Below are 19242 nucleotides of genomic sequence, written 5' to 3'. Positions count from 1 at the left end.
ACAAACATTAATCACAAAAGGGTTACATTGCAACGAATGTCATTATCCTTTTTATTCCAAATTCGTGAAAAGAACAATAAAGAAACAAGATTAGCCTTGACTTAAGTGATAAAACAACAATTACTTATTCAATTCTAGTCTTTAATTAACGAAAGAATCTATGTGAAATTAATTAGTTTATTTAAAGTGAGCAAACAACACTAATCAATTGATTAAAGTTATTTTATGATAAGAAAAAGAATGATTTAACTAAGTGGTCGAGAATTACCACTTTTTCTTGCTAGATCTTCGCTTAGCTTAGAATGCTGTAGGGAATTTTTCAAACTCAACTTTGAGCCCCACCGTGATCATGCTTTTAGGCATGGTGGCGTCCAAAGGGAAAGAAGCTAGAGATAAAAGAGTCGCCAACAAGTTTTAGGAACTTGTAAACCATTCACGGGTGTGAAGGTTACACCCCATTCACGATCACGGAGATCACTAACTCCATAGTGGTCCGGAACCATGACTAGATATTCGGGGATGATGGTACGGATAATCCAACCTAAAAGAGATTGAACCCACCGTAAATCGACCTGTACTTAATTCTTATGATATTTATGTGCGCTTTTCGATCAACATACATACATAAAAAATCCTAAGTATATTTAATCTACATCGGTTGATTATTAATGCACAATCAAATCTATTATTGGTGATCACTTGAATTAAAATCATATTAAACCTAAATCAAATTATTAATTATCTTATTAAGCGTGATTTCAAATACAATTTCCCTTTAAACCTGAAAGAAGGGGCGTAATCAAGCAATAACAATAAATCATGAATAATCAAGCAATATATAATTGACACAACAATCATCATCATATTAATATCATTAAAACATGATTAGCAAGATCCTAGACATGATACTAAATGGATTAATAACAAATCCTAGCATGTCACTAAAAATCATAATCAAAGTATTATCCTAAACATGATACTAGAAACATGATATTAGAAATATTAGTTAACATCCTAAACATGATACTAGAAATTAACATAAGATTTTAAGCATAATTTCTATATCAAAAGAATAAACATGGTTCTAAGCATAAGATTCAATTAAGTACTTGAATTACTTACTTTGATGCCTCGTATCTCTTTTTATCAAAACAATACACACGTTAGTAAACTTCAAGAAAGATTAAACCAAATAAGTAAATAAAGAATTGAGATATGGATTTGGGACCAAACCCTCAGAACTATCAACCTTCTTTCGCGTCAAGGTCGAAGGCAACTTCGAGGTTGGCTAGGAGTATTCAAAGCTCGTGAAGGAGGTATGGTGTTTGCTTGGGGAAAGTATCAAGGATGTGTGTGGGTTAAGGATAAGGCTAAGAAAAAGAATCAAGAGAGAGAGAGAGAGTTTTAGAGAGGGCTTAGATGACGATTGTTGGTGAATGAAAAGGGGGTGTTACGACCTCTATTTATATGGAAAAAAGAGAGTCGAAGGATCAGAAAAGAGTCAGAATCCGACTCGGAGTAAAACGCTTCTTATTGTGGCGCGACAGGTCCATCCCGGCGCGATGAGCTTATCGTGGCGCAATGGTGCTCTCGCTCAGCGATGGTTTTGAAAAGATAGAATCCGTGCGGAATTCAATTCCCAATCGGATTGGGTTGGGTTAACCAAATATCCGTACATGTTCTATTTTTATTGGGATTAGGATCATTGAAAAATAGATGTTTTATCCGATTTAAAATTCTTAAATCTTATCTTTTCGAAAATAGGATAAATTAGAACCTTCTAGAGGATTCTAGAAGCTCACAATAAATCCTAACGGATTTAGGATTGAAAAGAACCTTCTAGATGATTCTAGAAGCTTGTAATAAATCCTAATTGGTTAAGGAATGGGATTAAGGTAAATGGACCCTCCACATGGTCATTGGGCCGCTAGTAAGGCTTGGTTCGGGCTCAGTTAGTATTTTGGCCATAATTTCTTCGTTATAAGTCGGATTTGGGCTTATAATATGCCGTTGGAAAGCTCTTTTCAAAACCCATCCAACTATACAAGATTTGGACCGAGATCATGGACCAAAATAGACTGGTTTGGACGACATGAAATAAATGATTTTAAGGGACACGAAATGAATGATTTTTGGTTTAAAGGCACAAATTAAATGATTTTGGTTTAAGACATTTAAGGAAAGGTTAGAAATGGTCAAGGCTAATGGGAAATTCACGATACTCTTCAACTCGTCACCTAACTAGTTAATCAAAGACGTGAAAGATACTCATCACTGGGTTTGGTTTTTGGGGAGACACAATCAGGTGTCTACAGAAGCCCCCACTTTGACTGAGTTTGGAGAAACGAAAGTTTCGAAAACAAAAGTAAAAGTAAGTCGAAAGGGACGGATAATGATTCAGACTGTTTTGCGATCCTAAATCACTCTGTTTACGCCGATACCTGCAGAAAGCGTTAGTTCCACAGATAAAAAAGTGAAGAGATATAATGCGTATCTGACACCAGTGTATCGGTGGCTAATATGTTTGGTAGTTTTCTGCGCCTCGAGAAATCCACCGGATAATAATTTTCTGCGCCTCGGGAATTCTATCGTGAATCACTACGCCTCGAGCGATCTACTGGATGATGATCTTCTATGCCTCGGGAACCCTATCGTGAGCTCTTACGCCTCGAGCAACTCACAACTGAAAGGTGACAAGTTTCCGCCCCTCGAGCAACATGTCGTTGACTCCTACGCCTTGAACAGCCTACTGAATGATGATTTCTTATGCCTTGGGAAGATTAATATGAGATAGTTTCCACGCCTCGGGAACCCTATCGTGAGCTCCTATGCCTCAAGTAGCTCACAAGTGAAATTCCATACTGCAGGAATAACGCTAAGTATCCATGCCTTGGGACACAATCACCGACTTCTACGCCTTGAGAAATGTGCAACGATTGACAATTTTCCACGCCTTGGGAAAACTTGTCTGATAATAAAAATTGCAGGTCTCTTGCAACGTGAATCGTCCAAGCCTCTCGATGACATCAATTTTGTTGAATCAAAGTTGTTTTGTTTGAGAACCTCCACATTCTCAGGGAGTACTATCGAAGATAAACTACGCCTCGAGCCGTCTTCTCAAATCAAGGTGACAACCTCCACATCTTAGGGAATGTTTTCAAAGACCACCACGCCTTTTGTCGTCTTCTCAAATTTTCTCGTCTTCACACCTTGGAAGTGATAGTTTCTCGCACCTTGGAAAAACTATTGTAAAACCTTACTCTTCAAGATTTTACCAAGCTTAAAATTAACTTTCGTAGAAATCTTCCATCTTAGGAAATTTGTAATTATGATCAATCACTACTCAAATATGCTCAATCAATACTCAAATGTACTCAATCAATCAATAATGTGATCGTCATCAGGCCGATCATCAATCAAAGTTGTAATCGGGCTAATTACTAATCAAATAAATCATATATTTTTCGATTGCTTATTATGAGGCTCAAAGGCTCAATTGTGCATCAAGAAGCTCAATTGGATGAACATGGACCAATAATTCGAATTGTGGGACCCTCAAACGCTGACGCAGGCAAAAATCAGCACCATCGCGTGGCGACAAGTTTGTCGCGCCGCGACAGGTTTTTTGCGCCGCAATAGATTTGTCGCCCCGCGTCAAATTCACATTTCGCGAATTTAAACTCCTTCCTCATTTTCGCTGCTGCTATTCGTGTTTTGATGTTCGCTCGCAGAACTTCAACTTGCTCAATCTTGGTCGTTTCTCAACCAAATTTGCTCAAATTTGTCTCAAATCGTTGCATTTTTGCTCACCTACACCGATATAAGTAAGTTTTGCTCAATCTATCCTCAATTTGGGTGAATTTCGAATGTGTTCTTCACGTTTTTCCAAAAAATCTGAAACGGGCTTTCCTTGTTTGCTCAATTTTTGTCAAAATTCTTGTCACGAAAATGATTGTATGTGTTTGTATAATGCTTTGTGAACATTTTGAGACTTGAGTTGCTTGATTTGGTGAAGAAACGACCATTTTACCATTGTTGAACACTCTAGGTTCATGAGTACAATGTGGCTTGTATTTCATGATATTTCTTGCTCTTTGTGCTTAATTTGTTGCAATAATTGTCATAAACTTGCAAGAAATTGCTTTGGTGCTCAAAATCTTTGTTGTTGTGCGAATCAAAATCATGCTTTGTTTTGAATTTTTGTTCTCTGTTTTTGACGAACATAGTATCATGCGGTAAGGCGAACTTAGATACTATAGAGCCTTTAATTTACTATTTTTATGGCAATAATAAATAGTATGGCTTGACGTCGCGGTTTCGGTTCGTGCTCTTGCTCGTCCCATCGAGAGGACGAGCCTGTAGGAGACGGAGACGACGTTTTTACTAGTCGGACGTGGTCTCTCCCTAAGTGGGATGAGCATACCCTGGCTTTTCAGCCGATTCAACCCATCTCTCAGCGTGCTTTGCTAGGTCTTGCTGAGGAGCATGTTCGTTGCCACAGATCGGGCAACGTCACCATTCTTTCTTTGTACCGCCAACACATCGCTGGAAACAAGGCAGTGAGAGTGCTTTGGGAGTCCTATGGGTTGATTCCCCTTCTTTGAGTTGCTGCGGCCTTCTAGTCTTTTCGAGAGAGCCGTTTCATTGTTCGAAGTGCCCTGGAGTTCTTTTGGGACATCACGAGCACTTTCCATTTTCCGTGGGGTGAGATGATTATCACCCCACTCGACTTCTCTGTCATCAGTGGGCTCAAGTTTCTCCCGGCTAGAATTCCCACGAACGAGCTGTATACTCTGGCTTCTCTAGAGATTGCAGATCTTCTGGGTCCGATTGTTCATAGGGTCGCTGCTGAAGCCAAGGTAAGGTCTCGAGCATGTGGACGATTTGTAATCGACTGCTGGCGGACGCTTTTATTGATGATGCGACTACGCTTGAGCAGCGAGTTTACATTTTTGTTCTCTATCTCCTGTTGGGGACTATCTCTCCTGATAGGGGAAGTCGTGCTTTGCTGCGTTATCTGCCTGCGTTGCGCGACCTTCAGCGGCTCAGCACGTACGACTAGGCCAGCATTGGCTATACTGACCTCCTCCTGGGACTGCGAATAGGATGTCGCCAGTGGCATTGCAGGACCGAGATCTCTGTTTCCGGCCTTTGGAAGGTAGTAGAGGTTTATGTTCCTCTCTTTTTTGGTGATTTCAACTCATCTCTCGACGTTTATTGGTTCTTAGATTTCTCGACTCTTCGCAGGTTTGGCTCTACGAGTACATTCCTTTGCTGGCTCTGGCAAGGCCTCGGGCTAGAGGGCTCCCGATAGCTGTTAACTGGCAAGACCACCGTGCCGGTCTGACTTCTGCAGCAGCTTTTAGGGCTGCTATCCTTGACGTAAAGACATTCCTTTTTTGTCAATTCTTTAGGTTTTATCATGAGTTCCTGTCTTATACCTTTTATTGCAGCGCCCTGAGTTCGATATCGTCTATGGGCTGATTTAGGCGATTTCCATCTAGCCTTCCAGTACACAGCTGAGAGGCGTTTTTTTCTAGGGTACCAACCAGGTGGTGTGGTACCTAGGTGAGAGAGTGGCCATCCAACACTCCTCAAACGTTCCTTTGGTCGTTGCGGATCCTCCTTCCCAAATGATAAGTTAGGAGAGACTTCTGCTGCATGCTATGGATGGTGCCATAGGCGAGGATTGGTGGAGGCACATCTATCCGGGTTGCTCTTATGAGGAGGAATTGCTCCCTCGATTAGCTCATCCACCTTAGCGTGAGGAGGTTTGTAAATCTTTATCAGCCATTTCATTTTTTCTATAGCCAGTGTTTAATTGTTGGATCATTTTATAGGAGCATGTGGAGCCTGAGGAGTTCGAGCCCCCACGCGTGTCCATCCGCTATCGGGGGTACAAGGCCTTATCGAGGAGATGATCCCTCTAGCCCCGAAGGAGTGTTGACTGGTGGAGCGATCCATCCCTCACTCTCAAACATGGGTGAGTTCCCATCTTTTCCTTTGTTCGGTGTATATATCATCTTGTTCTCTAATCTTATCTGATTTTTGCAGTTCTCTCGAGAGGTGATGATGCGGATGGAAATTGCTCTCGACGTATGTGATTTTTATGCCTTGGTGGAAGATCGAAAAGATGATGGGAGTCATCACTCAAGCTTTCTGATACGTTCCAAGCTTATCCAAATTGACCTTTTATTACCGTTCTAGAGTGATGAGGCAGTATGGCCTTGCTCAAACCATCCCTTCTAGTGATAATCGTCATCCTTATGAGTATCCTGTGTCAAAGAATGTTGAAAGGTTTGCGATTATTGGTATGGTAGACCCCTTTGGTCTGTTGTATCTGATGGAGTCCTTCCTCCATTGTCTAGGGAATATAAACAATGGTTACTTGGTCGAAATCAAAAGGATAAGAACAAGGTTCGATACACAAGCTCTAAGGGTGTGAAGAAGACTAATATAAAAGACCACCTAGGGGACAAGAAAGTTCATCCTAAAGATCCTCTAGGTAAAGTTGAATTCAAGTCTCCTATCATGCCTAAGAAGAAAAGTGTTATAGAGGGTAAAGGGAAAATGAAAGCTAATCCTATAGATAAGGAAAAGATGGCTTGGGTTGAGAAAAAGGTGGGAGTCTTTGCTAAAGGGGAAATTTCTTCCTCTAAGGTTTGAATTCAGTTATCTAACGGTTCCCTATTGGTAAAGGAGATAGAGGATGAAGAGGACTCAGACCAGAATTGGAAAAGGGCTCAAAAGGAGAAGAAAGATTAGAGCATTGCTTTGCTTTTAAGTTTTTTAGACAATTTAATTCCAAGTTAATTTTATTTTCAAGCTTTTAAGTCATCAATAATGTAGTTTCAATTTTAATTCAATTATTAATGCAATTTTTAGCTTTCTATTAAATTAACTTTATTTCTTTAATATTCCTTTTATTAGAGTAATGTTTCAAACAATGAAAACCTCTTGATTAATTTCGAAAGTAATCCGAGTACGGAAGTCGGAAAATTCACAAAATAATTTGAAAAATATGCTATTAATCGCAGTTTCCAAATAGCGAAAATTAATTTTCATCGCAGCGCGACGATGCTGACGCGGTGCGATGGTCCTATCGCAGTGCCATGGGGTTTGCTTTGTTGCAATTCTCGATTTTTGCAATTCTGTGTTGATTTCTTGCGTTCAAAGGCGGGATGTTGAATTTTTAAAGTGGCTGCACCCTACGGAAGGGTTGCCTACGTATCCTTGTTAAGGAATCAGGCCAAACGTAGCTCTCTTGAGTACAGAACTCATTAAATTATGGGTAGAACTTTTTGAGTTGGTCAAGATTTGTCATGTTCGAGGATTCATTACCATCCATATCCGTTAACTTAGCTGCACCTCCAGATAGATGGTTTTAACAATATAGGGTCCAGACCAATTAGGCCTAAACTTACCCCTTAGGTCTAGATTATTCTTTCTAAGTGCTTTTAACAACAAGTCTCCTACCTTGATGTTTCTTGTCTTGACCTTTTTATTAAAGTGTCCAGCCATGCGAGTTTAATAACATTGGACATGATGTAAGGCTTCTAGTCGTTATTGAGTAGAATTAGCTCTTCATATCGTGCCCTTGTCCATTCGACCTCATCAAGATACTTTTTAATGCTATGCACAAGGAAGGTACTTCCAGTTTTATAGGTTGTACGACGTCCATTCCATACACTAGGGAGAACGGTGTAGTTCCTGTGGATTAGTGGATTGACGTGCGATAACCCTGAAGAGCAAAGTGGAGTTTGTCAAGCCAATCTTTGTAGTTTTTAGTCATCTTTTCAATGATTGTCTTTAGATTTTTATTGGCTTCTTCCACTTCGCCATTTGGTTGAGGTCTATATGGCGAGGAGTGGTGATGTTGAATACCATACTTTTTAAGTAGGTCTTCACACTCCGCTTGAAAGTGAGTACCATTGTCACTTATCATTTCATATGGGACTCCATATCTGCACATGATGTTCTTTTCGATGAAGAGTGCCACATGATTTGCGGTGAGTTTCCCTCAAGATGTTACTTTAACCCATTTGGTGAAGTAATCTATGGCAACGAGAATGTATTCATGACCTCCTAATCTAGGGGAAGCGATCTTTCCAATTATATCTATTCCCCAAGTTGAGAATGGCCATGAAGATGTGTAGGTGTAAAGGATAGATGGTGGAACATGTTGTAAATTGGTGTATATCTGGCATTTTGCACATCCCTTTACATATTGATGACAATCTCTTTGCATGGCGTATGACTTTCTGGACCAGCATTTTACCATTCATGTGTGTTCTATGCGCTCCTTCGTGGATTATTCTCATTGCCTTTTGAGCTTCCTTTTTGCCTACGCATAGGAGAGCTCTACCTTTAGGTACTCTTTGGTGGAATTCACCTTCTATGAGCATGAATTGTAAGGCCAAGAGTCTTAAGACACGCTTCGCTCTTTTGTCAGCATTAGGTGGATATTCCCCTTTGGTGACATAATTGAGGATGTCCGTATACTATGGTTATTCTTCATCTTCTCGGGTTTCTTCTTCATCTTCAATGGCTTGAATATAAGTAAGCTTATGCCTTTTCTCTATGGTTAAAAGAATTTACTCAATTTCCTTAGGAAACTAACCATCGAGGCTAGTCTTTCCAAGGCATCAGCAAATTGGTTTTCTTCTCTTGGTAGGTATGTATATTCCACCTTTTCGAGTTGATCAGTGAGGGTTTCTAAATAGGTTTGGTATGGAGCTAGGCTTTCACTTCTCACCTTCCATCTTTTGGAAATCTGGTTGATGATAAGAGACGAATCTCCAAATATTCGAAGTTTCTTGACTCCCAATGCTAAGGATGTTTCGAGGCCTATAACACATGCTTCATACTCTGCGGCATTGTTGGTGACGTCGAAGTTAAGTTTTATTGAGATTGGGACATGCTCTTCTTTAGGTGATACTAGTAAGACTCCTACTCCACATCCTTTCTGGTTGGATGCGCCGTCAAAGTATAATGTCCATGTATCATCCTCAGTGACCATTAATTCTTCATCTGGAAAGTCATTTTCTGGTACTTGTGTTGAGTCTTCTATTGGAAAGTCTGCCAAGAAATTAGAGACTACGGATCCCTTGATAGACTTTTGGGGCATGAACCTTCGTTCGAATTGAGCTAAAGTCACTATCCATCTTGATATTCTTCAATTAAGTGTGGATTTCTTAAAGAGATACATGTGGGGATCCATTTGAGACACCACATGGACTGTATGGACAAGCATGTAATGTCTTAACTTAGTTGTGGCCCACAGAAGTGCGAGGCACAACTTTTCAAGTGGTGTGTAGCAAACTTTGTATTCAAGCATCTTCTTACTTAGATAGTAGATGGGATTTTCCTTTCCTTCTATTTCTTGTGCAAGCATAGGCCCCATTGTTTCTTTGGTGACTGTCAAGTATAGGCGAAGAGGAATGCTTGGTAGTGCTGGCGCTAGGACATGAGGATTTGCAAGGTAGGCTTTAATCTTATGAAAGGCTTCTTGGCACTCATCGTCCCATACTACTAGTACATTCTTCTTGAGTTTCTTGAATATTGGTTAACATATCATGGTGAGCTTTGATATGAACCTACTTATGTATTGTAACCGGCCAATAAATCCTCGAATTTGCTTCTCGATTTTGGGCAGGGGGCATGGACATGATTGCCTTGATCTTAGTGGGATCTATCTTAATTCCTCTAGAGCTAATGACATAGCCTAGAAGTTGTCCTGAGGTAACCCCAAATGCACACTTAGTGGGATTTAACCTCATGTTGTATTTTCGAAGCCTTTCGAAGAATTTTCTCAAGTCTATTTGGTGTCCAGGGCGATCCTTGGATTTCACAATCATATCGTCCATGTACACCTTGACTTCTTTGTGCATCATGTCATGGATTAAGGCAGTTGCTGCTCTTTGGTGCGTGGCACCCGCGTTTTTTTAACACAAATGGCATCACCGTGTAACAGTAAGTGCCCCATGGTGTTATGAAGGTAGTATTTTCCATGTCTTCTTCTGCCATGAGAATATGGTTGTAACCCATGTACCCATCCATAAATGAGAGAAGTGCATGATTGGCTGTATTATCTACTAGAATATCGATGTGTGGTAGAGGGAAATCGCCCTTTGGACTAGCCTTGTTGAGATCCCTATAGTCGACACACATTCTTACTCTTACCATCCTTCTTGAGAACTGGTACCTGCAGTTTTTGTTTTTGAATTTCTTCTTTTTTTTTTAATTTAGTGCTACGTCGGGTTTTATTCGACGTAACTTTTGTTTTACAGGTTTCATTCCCGAGATTAATGGTATAGTATGTTGAGCAATTTCTCTGCTTATACCTGGCATATCTTCATATGACCAAGCAAAGACATCATAAATTCAACAAGTAGATTATTAATTCAATTATTTCCTCTTGATTTAGAGTTAAGCCAATTTTAACTTTTTTTTAATGGTGGAATCTTTTGAGATATTAACTATTTCATTTTCTTCGATTATTGCCATTTTATTCTCAATTTCTTCAATTGCTTTTGTTTTGGGGTTTTTTGGATGTCTTGCGGGAGAGTTACAACAGCCTCTGGACGTCTATACCTGCAAAACAACGGAGAATCCTGTGGGTGGGAGTTCTGCCTCCGACGATCAAGTTAGAATGTGTTCAGATGTAAAAAGAACGGAAAGTAAAGGGGATTAGGCTCCTCTTAGGAGAGAAGTGATCATCCGGTTATCTGAGATAACCTCGAAATCCGAGCCTTAGCTCTCAAGTAGTGCAATTAAAGATGTAGTTAATGCTCAGCAATTAATGTACACGTGTGTTTAATAACTTCTGAATGATGTTCCTCAGGGGGAACATCTCCCTTTTATAGGGTCTCATAATGTCTGCCCAGTACTAGGTTTCAAAAATCAATGACGGACTGGGCTTACCTAGGAATTTGGGCTGTTAAAGGCCACTTTCCAAGTTGGCAATTTGTCTGCCATGTGTTGTGGCCTGATTGGTCCACCTTGGACCTCTTACGAGGTGACACGTGGCAGACTCTGGTTGGTCCACGTGGATGGCACGTGGCAGAATTTAATTGGTCCACGTGGCGGGAAAATCCCCTAATTATTTGCCCCTCACAGGGTTGACGTGGCTTGCCACGTGGCGCCTGTGACAGATGTCACATTCTGATTGGCCAACAGTTTTTACCCTTTTTTTTTTTACTGTCCCTTGAAATTCACCCCTCTATAAATAGGGCATGTCCCAATCATTTTTTGGACATTTCCAAAAAACTCAGACAGAATTCTTGACTTGAGAACTTTGTCATTTTCTAAGAAAGAACGACTACCGCCTGCTACAAGACCACCTGCTCTTACAGCCGCTGCAGATTTTTTAAGCACCTTCATCTTTACAGACTAAAGGCAACCGCCTGTTTTTCTTTCGTACTTTCTCTGTTTCTTTTTCTTTTTGAAAATGGTTTCCCAAAAGCACCCGGCTAGGCCTAGGTTAGTGGTCAGCTGGTCACCGGGGACGGCTGAATCTAGACTAGGAGTGCCGATTGCCCCTTGCTGGACCGCCCTTTGCGAATTGCCCCAAGTCCGACTGTTTATGTGTTTGTGCAGGACACCATGGCCAGAACTAAGAGACTGGAAGGGTGACAAACTCATACGCCTCCTCCTTCTATGCGCCTGTCAGTGCGTTATCTGACGTGTCGCGTGGCGCCCCCAGCACCCACAGTGATTCCATTTTAGAAGAGTTAGGGGAGGAGGTTCAAAATGATATGCCGGGCTTTGTTGATCTAGCCAATCAGGCGGACGTTAGGTCCGAGAGCTCAGGCAGTGACTCTGAGCCAAGTACTTATAGCAAATTCTCTAATGACTCTAAAGAGAGGCACTATCGGCTAGAGATAGCGAGAGGATCCCTCTCAGTAGAATTGGGAGAAGATTGGGCGGAGTCGTCTGCTACCCGTCGAGTGCAATATGCCGCCTACTATAATCATGTTCCCGCAGGCAGGCGGAAAATGATGGCGGACAAAATAGGGAGCTTCTGATCCGACCATGTCACGGGGGCATAGTTATATCCTATGCACGCCGGATGCCGAGGACACCGTAGTCTGGCCAGAGAAGTCCAGCTATGGGGACGAATGTTTTAGCTGCTATGAGGCGGCTATTAAGGTTGGCCTAAGTTTTCCTCTACATCCGGTTATGGAGCGAATCCTGGACGGATACAAGCTAGGTGTCTGACAACTGGCCCCAAACTCTTGGTTCAACATATTAGGCAATGTTGCTGGCTGGGAAATTCACCAAGTAGACCCCAGCTTTGAAGCATTCGCCCACATGCATTACCTCAATCGGACCCCAAAACAAGCGGGACCGGCTGGTACTAATTGTCTAGCCACAAGAGCTATATGATGACTTTTGGGAAGGAGAATAAGTGGAAAGATTGGAGGAACACTTTCTACATTGTCTCCAGCCCTAACACAGTCAGGAATAAAAAGTTTAAAAGGTGGAATAGGAACCCACCTTTCCTAACAGGCGGATCTGAGCTGCCGCCTTTTCCTCGTAAAGCTAGAGAAGAGATCCTTGACAAAGGCCTCTTCAAAGTGGATATCCAAGCGAACCCCAAGACTGGGGTGAGGGAGTTCATTCCTCAAAATTATATTCCCAAGTATAACTGGCTATACGATGGGACATATCTGGTCGCCTGTGGCCTTAGTGGAGAGATACTGAGAGGTAGTTGACCGCATGTTCAAGTGTTTTGTAAACCTTGATTGATTTTTTGTTAAACTAACTCTTTGATTCATCTTTTGCAGATAAAGCTATGGAGAAGCTCTCGGCATCAAAGAAAGCTACTGCTCAATACCACTCGGCCGTCCTGGGCAAGCGGCCAACTGAATAGTCACCTTCTTCGCTGGCGCACAAGGTGAACTTATTTTCCATTTTCCTTCATCAGCCAAGATTGATTTATTTTCGCCTGCTTCTCACTCTGTGGTTTTGTTGCAGGGTGACCCCAACAACCCCTCTCCTCACTCACAGCCAGATCCGAAGATTCGGAAATAGGCGGCTGGTGACGTGACAACTCCTGGTAAACCCAGGAAACATGTGGCCAGTAGGTCAGGGAGAAGCCATCCTCCCAAGTCTCCAGCCGTCCCTGAGGGCAGTCAGCTTGGGAAGAGAAAGAGAAGGAGAAGGAGAAGGAGAAGGAGACGGCTGCTGAAGGTATTAAAGACTTGTTTTCTTTCCCTTACCCTTTGAGGGTCAAATTCAATTAGCAGTCGTCTAGTACATCTGAAAGCAGTCGGTCTATTAGCCGAATTTACACCAAGTACTTAAAAAATGTTGAATGTGCAGATGTTTCTCAGAGGCCAGTTCTTGTAAAGCTGGCCAAGTCCATGTTGAAAGCATCTCCCTTGAGGACAGGGAGGCGGTTAGAAGAGTCGGCACCCTCAACCTGGATGCCATCCTCACTCTTCTTGCTGAGGTATACTTGTAAAGATTTTCTATTTCTTGTTTATATAACTTGTGAGCCACTTGTAACTGACGTATGTTTTTTGGCCGAGTGGAGTCTATGCTACGAGTGCACGGTCTTCGCAGGCCATTAGCGAGAAGACCAAGGAGGTAAAGGCTGCGAATGCTCACTCCGCCTCTTCTCATGATAAGGCCATGTTTCAGATTGCCCAAAATGAAATATTGACGACTAACATACTATATTCACAGGCGAGCGCCAACCTGCAGGTAAAGGTTGACTTGGACGCTGCGAAGAAGCGGGTCTCTAAGCTGGAACAACAGGTCAAGGACCTAAAGGCCAAGCTCGAGCCTCTTCAAGAAGCGGAGAAGGAAGCAGACGGCCTCCAGACTCGGGTGGATAAACTGAAGCAGTGGCTGGCTAACCAGGATACCCAGCTCACCAAAAAATACACTTCCAGAGCTGAGGAGGAAAAGTAGGCCTTGGTCAAAGACATGATGGACGACTGCAACATCATCATGGAGATGACCTGGGCGGCTATTTTCCCAGACTCTAGCTATGAAGGCTGGAAGAGTCATTTTACCGCCTTTTACTTCTTCATAGATTCGGTACGGGCCTTCCCAATTGTGAGTCAGTTTTCCCTGCTCACTGGCCCTACTAGTCGCCTCCATTTTTCGCAACACAAAGTCCCCTACTTTTTGGGTTCGCTTGTGCACTCTTTTATTGTAGGCTCTCGTCATTCTCATACAGTAGATCTCATGGCGCAAGGCAGCATTGCCCCTGCGTTCTGGGAGCGAGTCCAGTGCTAGCCGTATGGGCTCCCAGTTAGCCTCCTCATCATATAACATAACTCGAAGAGTCGGCTCATAGTGCTTAATAGGCAAAACAACTTTTGCCCCATAAACCATGAGAAATGGAGTTTCACCAGTCGCCCCTTTTTTAGTCGTCCCGATGGCCCATAGAACATGCGGTAGCTCGTCAACCCATAGGCCGCCAACTCTTTCAATTTTCTTTTTGATGCCATTAGAGATTAACTTGTTGAAGGCTTCAACCTAGCCGTTTTCTTGGGGATGGCCGACTGATGAAAAACAGTGAGAGATCCCTTGGTCTCCCAACCAGTTCTTGAGAGCAGGAGTCTCAAATTGAGGAGCACTGTCAAAGACCATAGACACGGGTACCCCAAACCGAGTGATGACATTTCTCCAGATGAAGGAGATAACATCTTTTGTTTTAATGGTTTTGACTGCCTCCGCCTCTACCCATTTGGTGAAGTAATCGACAGCAACCAAAATATACCTTCGTCCGCTTGTATGATGTGAATACGGACCCAGAATGTCCATGCCCCATTTGGCGAATGGTACTGGGCTATGGATGGCCGTCAGATTAGTGGCCAGACGGTGTATGAGCTTGCCAAACCTTTGACACTTGTCACATTTTTTCACCATCTCCATGGCGTCTGCTTCCAAGGTAGGCTAGAAGTAACCTTGCCACCTAACTCTCTTTGCTTGGGTCCTGCCGCCTATGTGGGAGGCGCAGAAGCCCAAATGCAAGTCTTCTAAGACCTCTAGTCCCCTCTCTGGGTCACACATTTCAAAAAAGGTTGGAAAATAACCTTTCTTGAAAAGCTCTCCATTGTGGATTTCAAAATTGGTCGCACGCTTTTTCATTGCGACCATCTCTGGCTAGGTATCCGGCAAGGAGGTGCATGTTAAGTAACCCCGGATTTCGTCCATCCAGGTTGAGCCTCGGTCTAGTATTCCAATGAGATCTTCTTCAATACTTCTTTTTTCCATAACTTCCCAAAAGACAGACCTAGGTGTATCATAAGAGGCGGAGGATGCAAGTTTGGAGAGAGCATCTGCCTGATTGTTCTCGGACCTGGGCACCTGACTTAGATGAAATTCATCAAGTGTCCCAGCCTCTTCTTTGACCGCCTGTAAGTACTCGATCATAGCCGGAAGTGTGGCTTCATAGTCACCATGGTATAAGCTAACGATTAATTGTGAATCAGAACAAGCGTTCACTTTCCTTGCCCCAGCCGCCTTACACATGCGGATGCCGGCTAGTAGGGATTCATATTCTGCCTCATTATTTGAGGCTTGGAACTTGAATCGTAGTGCATATTCGTACTTGTCTCTTTCAGGATACTGACATATGACGCCTGCACCACAACCGTTCAGGGTGGAGCTCTCATCCACATATACCTTCCAAACCTATTCAAGGTTTCAGGATCAGTCGGCCTCGTCATCTCAATAATGAAGTCGGAAAACGCCTGCCCTTTCACTGCTTTCCTTGGCTCAAAAGTAAGCTCAAGGCTTTGAATTTCATCGCCCATTTGATCATTTGGCCGTACGACTCCATGGTTGTCATTGGCCGCTTGATTGGCTGGTTAGTGTAGATCACGATCGGATGTGCCAAGAAGTAAGATTTCAACTTCTTAACTGCCATAAAGAGAGCAAGTCCAAAATATTCAACCTTGGGGTACCTCAGCTCTGCATTCCGTAGAACATGACTGATAAAATAAACTGGGAGCTGGGTGCCTCCTCTTTCAGCAAGGAGAATAGCACTGGGCGCATGGTCAGAGACGGCTAGGTACATGTACAACACTTCCTTTGGAAAAGGACTAACCAGCCTTGGCAAAGAGTGCAAGTGTTGTTTTAACTTTTGAAAAGCCGCCTCTGCATCCGCCCCCCATTGAAACATGGTTTCCTTTTTTATGGCTTGGAAAAAATAGAGGCACTATTGCCTGACCGACTGAGGAACCTCCCCAATGCTGCTAGACAACCTGTCAACTTCTGAACTTCTTTTATAGTGCGGGGCGACTACATGTCTATGATTGCCTGTATTTTTTCCGGGTTGGCCTCTATCCCCCTTTGATCAATAAAAAATCCGAGAAACTTCCCAGACTCAACACCAAAGACACACTTCTTGGGATTAAGCATGACTTGGTGCCGCCTGAGTGTGGCAAATGTTTCTCGGAGGTTTGTAAGATGATCCGCCTGTAGTTTGGATTTGACTATCATATCATCAATATACGCCTCCACATTCCTTCCAATTTGATTAATGAAGACTGTATTAATCATTTGCTGGAAGGTAGCAGGCGCATTCTTCAAACCAAACGGCATCACTGTATAGCAGAATAACCCCTGATCAGTGACAAATGCTGTCTTCTCTTGATCTTTCTTCCACAAGGGTATCTAATGAAATCCTGAATAGGCGTCCATAAAGCTCATCAAGGCATGGCCGGCTGTAGAGTCGAATTCTTAACTATCCTTCGGACATGCCTTGTTCAGGTCCTTGTAATCTACACACATGCGCCAGGTACCACTCGGCTTCTTAACAAGGACAACATTGGCAACCTAATCATGGAAGTAGCATTGCCAAATGAACCCAGCATCCAACAGTTTCTTTACCTCGGCGGCTGCCGCTTGGCTTCGTTCTTCACCATGGTTCCTCTTCTTTTTCCTTAACGGCTTCTTTTTGGGATCCACAGCAAGTTTGTGGACGGCTAGATCCGGGCTGATGCCTGGCATCTCGTCCACTTCAAAGGCAAAGATGTCTTTGAACTCTTTCAAAAGGTTGTGCAGGTCTGCAAGCAATTTAGCAAAAGCAGCCGTCTCCACCTTAACAATACGTTCTGGATGAATGTCATCCAGAACAATATCAACGTGCTCACCAGCCGACTGGGGGCGGAGTTCATCGGGCTGTTCTCTGGTCAGTGATTCCTATTGCTTTTCTTTTTTTACGGCCACCAACTGGTTGGCCTTTATCTTTTTGCCGCCTACTATGGGGGCAGGCGCTGCTTCCTTGATTTTTGTCAAGGTATATAGTTTCTCCACCGGGGCCGGATGCGACCACAGTGGGTTTGACGTCAGAGAGATAGAACTCCCTAGCCGTCTTTTGGTCTCCTCGTAGGGAGCCGACTGTTCCATCATCCCTTTCAAACTTAAGAAGCGTAAGGGAAGGAATGATAACAACTTTGGATACATTTAGGGTGGGATGACCAAAAATCATGTTATAGGCGGTCAACTCTTCAACAACGAAGAACCAGACCACCAAGTGGCGTCCCTCTCCCTTTTCTCCCAGCCGAATGGGTAAGTCTATTCGACCTACAGGATGCATTACTCCGTCCCCATATCCCACTAAGGGATGAGAGACCTTGTGCATGCTCTCTGGCCTGTACTTGAGCTTGGTCAAGCACTTGTGGCTGATGAGATCCAATAGAGGTGATCAAAGTTAGCCCGACCCGATTTTGGGCAGAACCTTTTGGCCCGAAATCGAGTTGGGCCTGGCTCGGCCCGAAAATTTATTTTTTTTAACGGGTTTGGGAATGCGTTTTTATGCATATTCAGTTGATTTTTTAGGCTCGGCCTGAAAATGGCCCGAAAAGCCCGCAGGACCCGACCATTTTGGACGGGTTTGGGCACGAAAATTCCGGCCCGAAGCTTAGCTTGGCTCGGCCCGGCCCGAGAAGTGGGCTTAATTTTTTAGTTTCGACGCGGCCTGAACCTGGCTCGGCCCGCCCAATGATCACCACTAAGATCAGAGGAACTGCCGGTGTCTGTGAGGATTCGGCCTACCTTTTGGTTGGCCAATTTGCATTCGATAACAATGGGGTCATCATGCGGCCTCTTGACATTGCCCTTGTCTCCCTTAGAGATGAATACTTCAGGGAAAATGTCCTTAGACGCCTGCCCCTCATTAACTGAGCTGACATCTAGCCGCCTGATGTAGTCTTTGGTTCCTCGAATGGTTAGACCGCCTCCAGCATAACCGCCTGCTATTGTATAGATCTGTTCCTCGTTAGTATCAGAACTATTAGTAGGTAGAGACTTTTTCTTGGACGACTGCCCAAGGTTGGTTTGTAAGGTAACCTTGGACCTCAGAATGTAGGACTTGAGCACCCCTTTGTCAGCCAGACGGTCCAACAGCCGCCTGAGACTATAGCAATCGTTGGTGTAATGGCCAACGTCTTCATGAAAATGACAATACTTATTTTCGTTCCAATTTTTGGCGGAACCCTTCATAGCAGCCGGCTTCTCAATGGTCACCAGGTCTTTGATCTCCATGAGGATGAATTGACAATCCTTGTTAAACTTATACTTGGGGGTGTATGGTTCAGATTATTTCTTTTTCTTCTTGGACGGCTATTCAGAGGTATCAGCCACCTAGACTTCTTTTCTTTTCTTTTCTTCTTTCTTAGCCGCTTGTGATGACCGACTCTCTCTTTTGTTAGACTTCTTTGAGTCCGACTGTTTACTGACATGGCAGAGCTCGGTCGCCTGTATATAGGCATCCGCCTCCATCAGTACTTCTTGGAGGGTGACAACCCTCTTTCTGACAAGGTCGAACTTAAAGGCCGACCCGTCCTTCAGACCTTTAAAATAGTCTATATAGGCCACTTCATCAGACAGTCCTTGAATCCAAATTCTCATCAGATTGAATCACCTGATCTATGACCGAAGGCCTTCTTTCTCTCCCTGCTGAATTGCACCCAAGTCAAGACTTGTTTTCTTAGCAGGGATGTTCATTGAGAAGTTGGACGCAAACAAATATGCAAGCGTCTTAAAGTTATTTATGCATCCGGCTGGCAGGTTGCTAAACCATTGTTGGACGACACCCTTCAATGTGGCCAAGAAGCATCTACACCATGTGGCATCATCCAACCCTTGAAGATACATAAGGTTGGTGTATGCCATAAGGTGATCTTCTAGATTGGTGGTACCGTCATAGGTACCTATCAACACATTTTTCACCTCAGCCGGTTGGGCAACCTTAGTTATTTCCTTGGAAAATGCAGA

Source organism: Chenopodium quinoa, unplaced genomic scaffold (assembly GCF_001683475.1).
Source record: "Chenopodium quinoa cultivar QQ74 unplaced genomic scaffold, ASM168347v1, whole genome shotgun sequence".
NCBI classification, from domain to species: domain Eukaryota; kingdom Viridiplantae; phylum Streptophyta; class Magnoliopsida; order Caryophyllales; family Amaranthaceae; genus Chenopodium; species Chenopodium quinoa.
Note: the sequence above shows the minus strand (reverse complement) of the source record.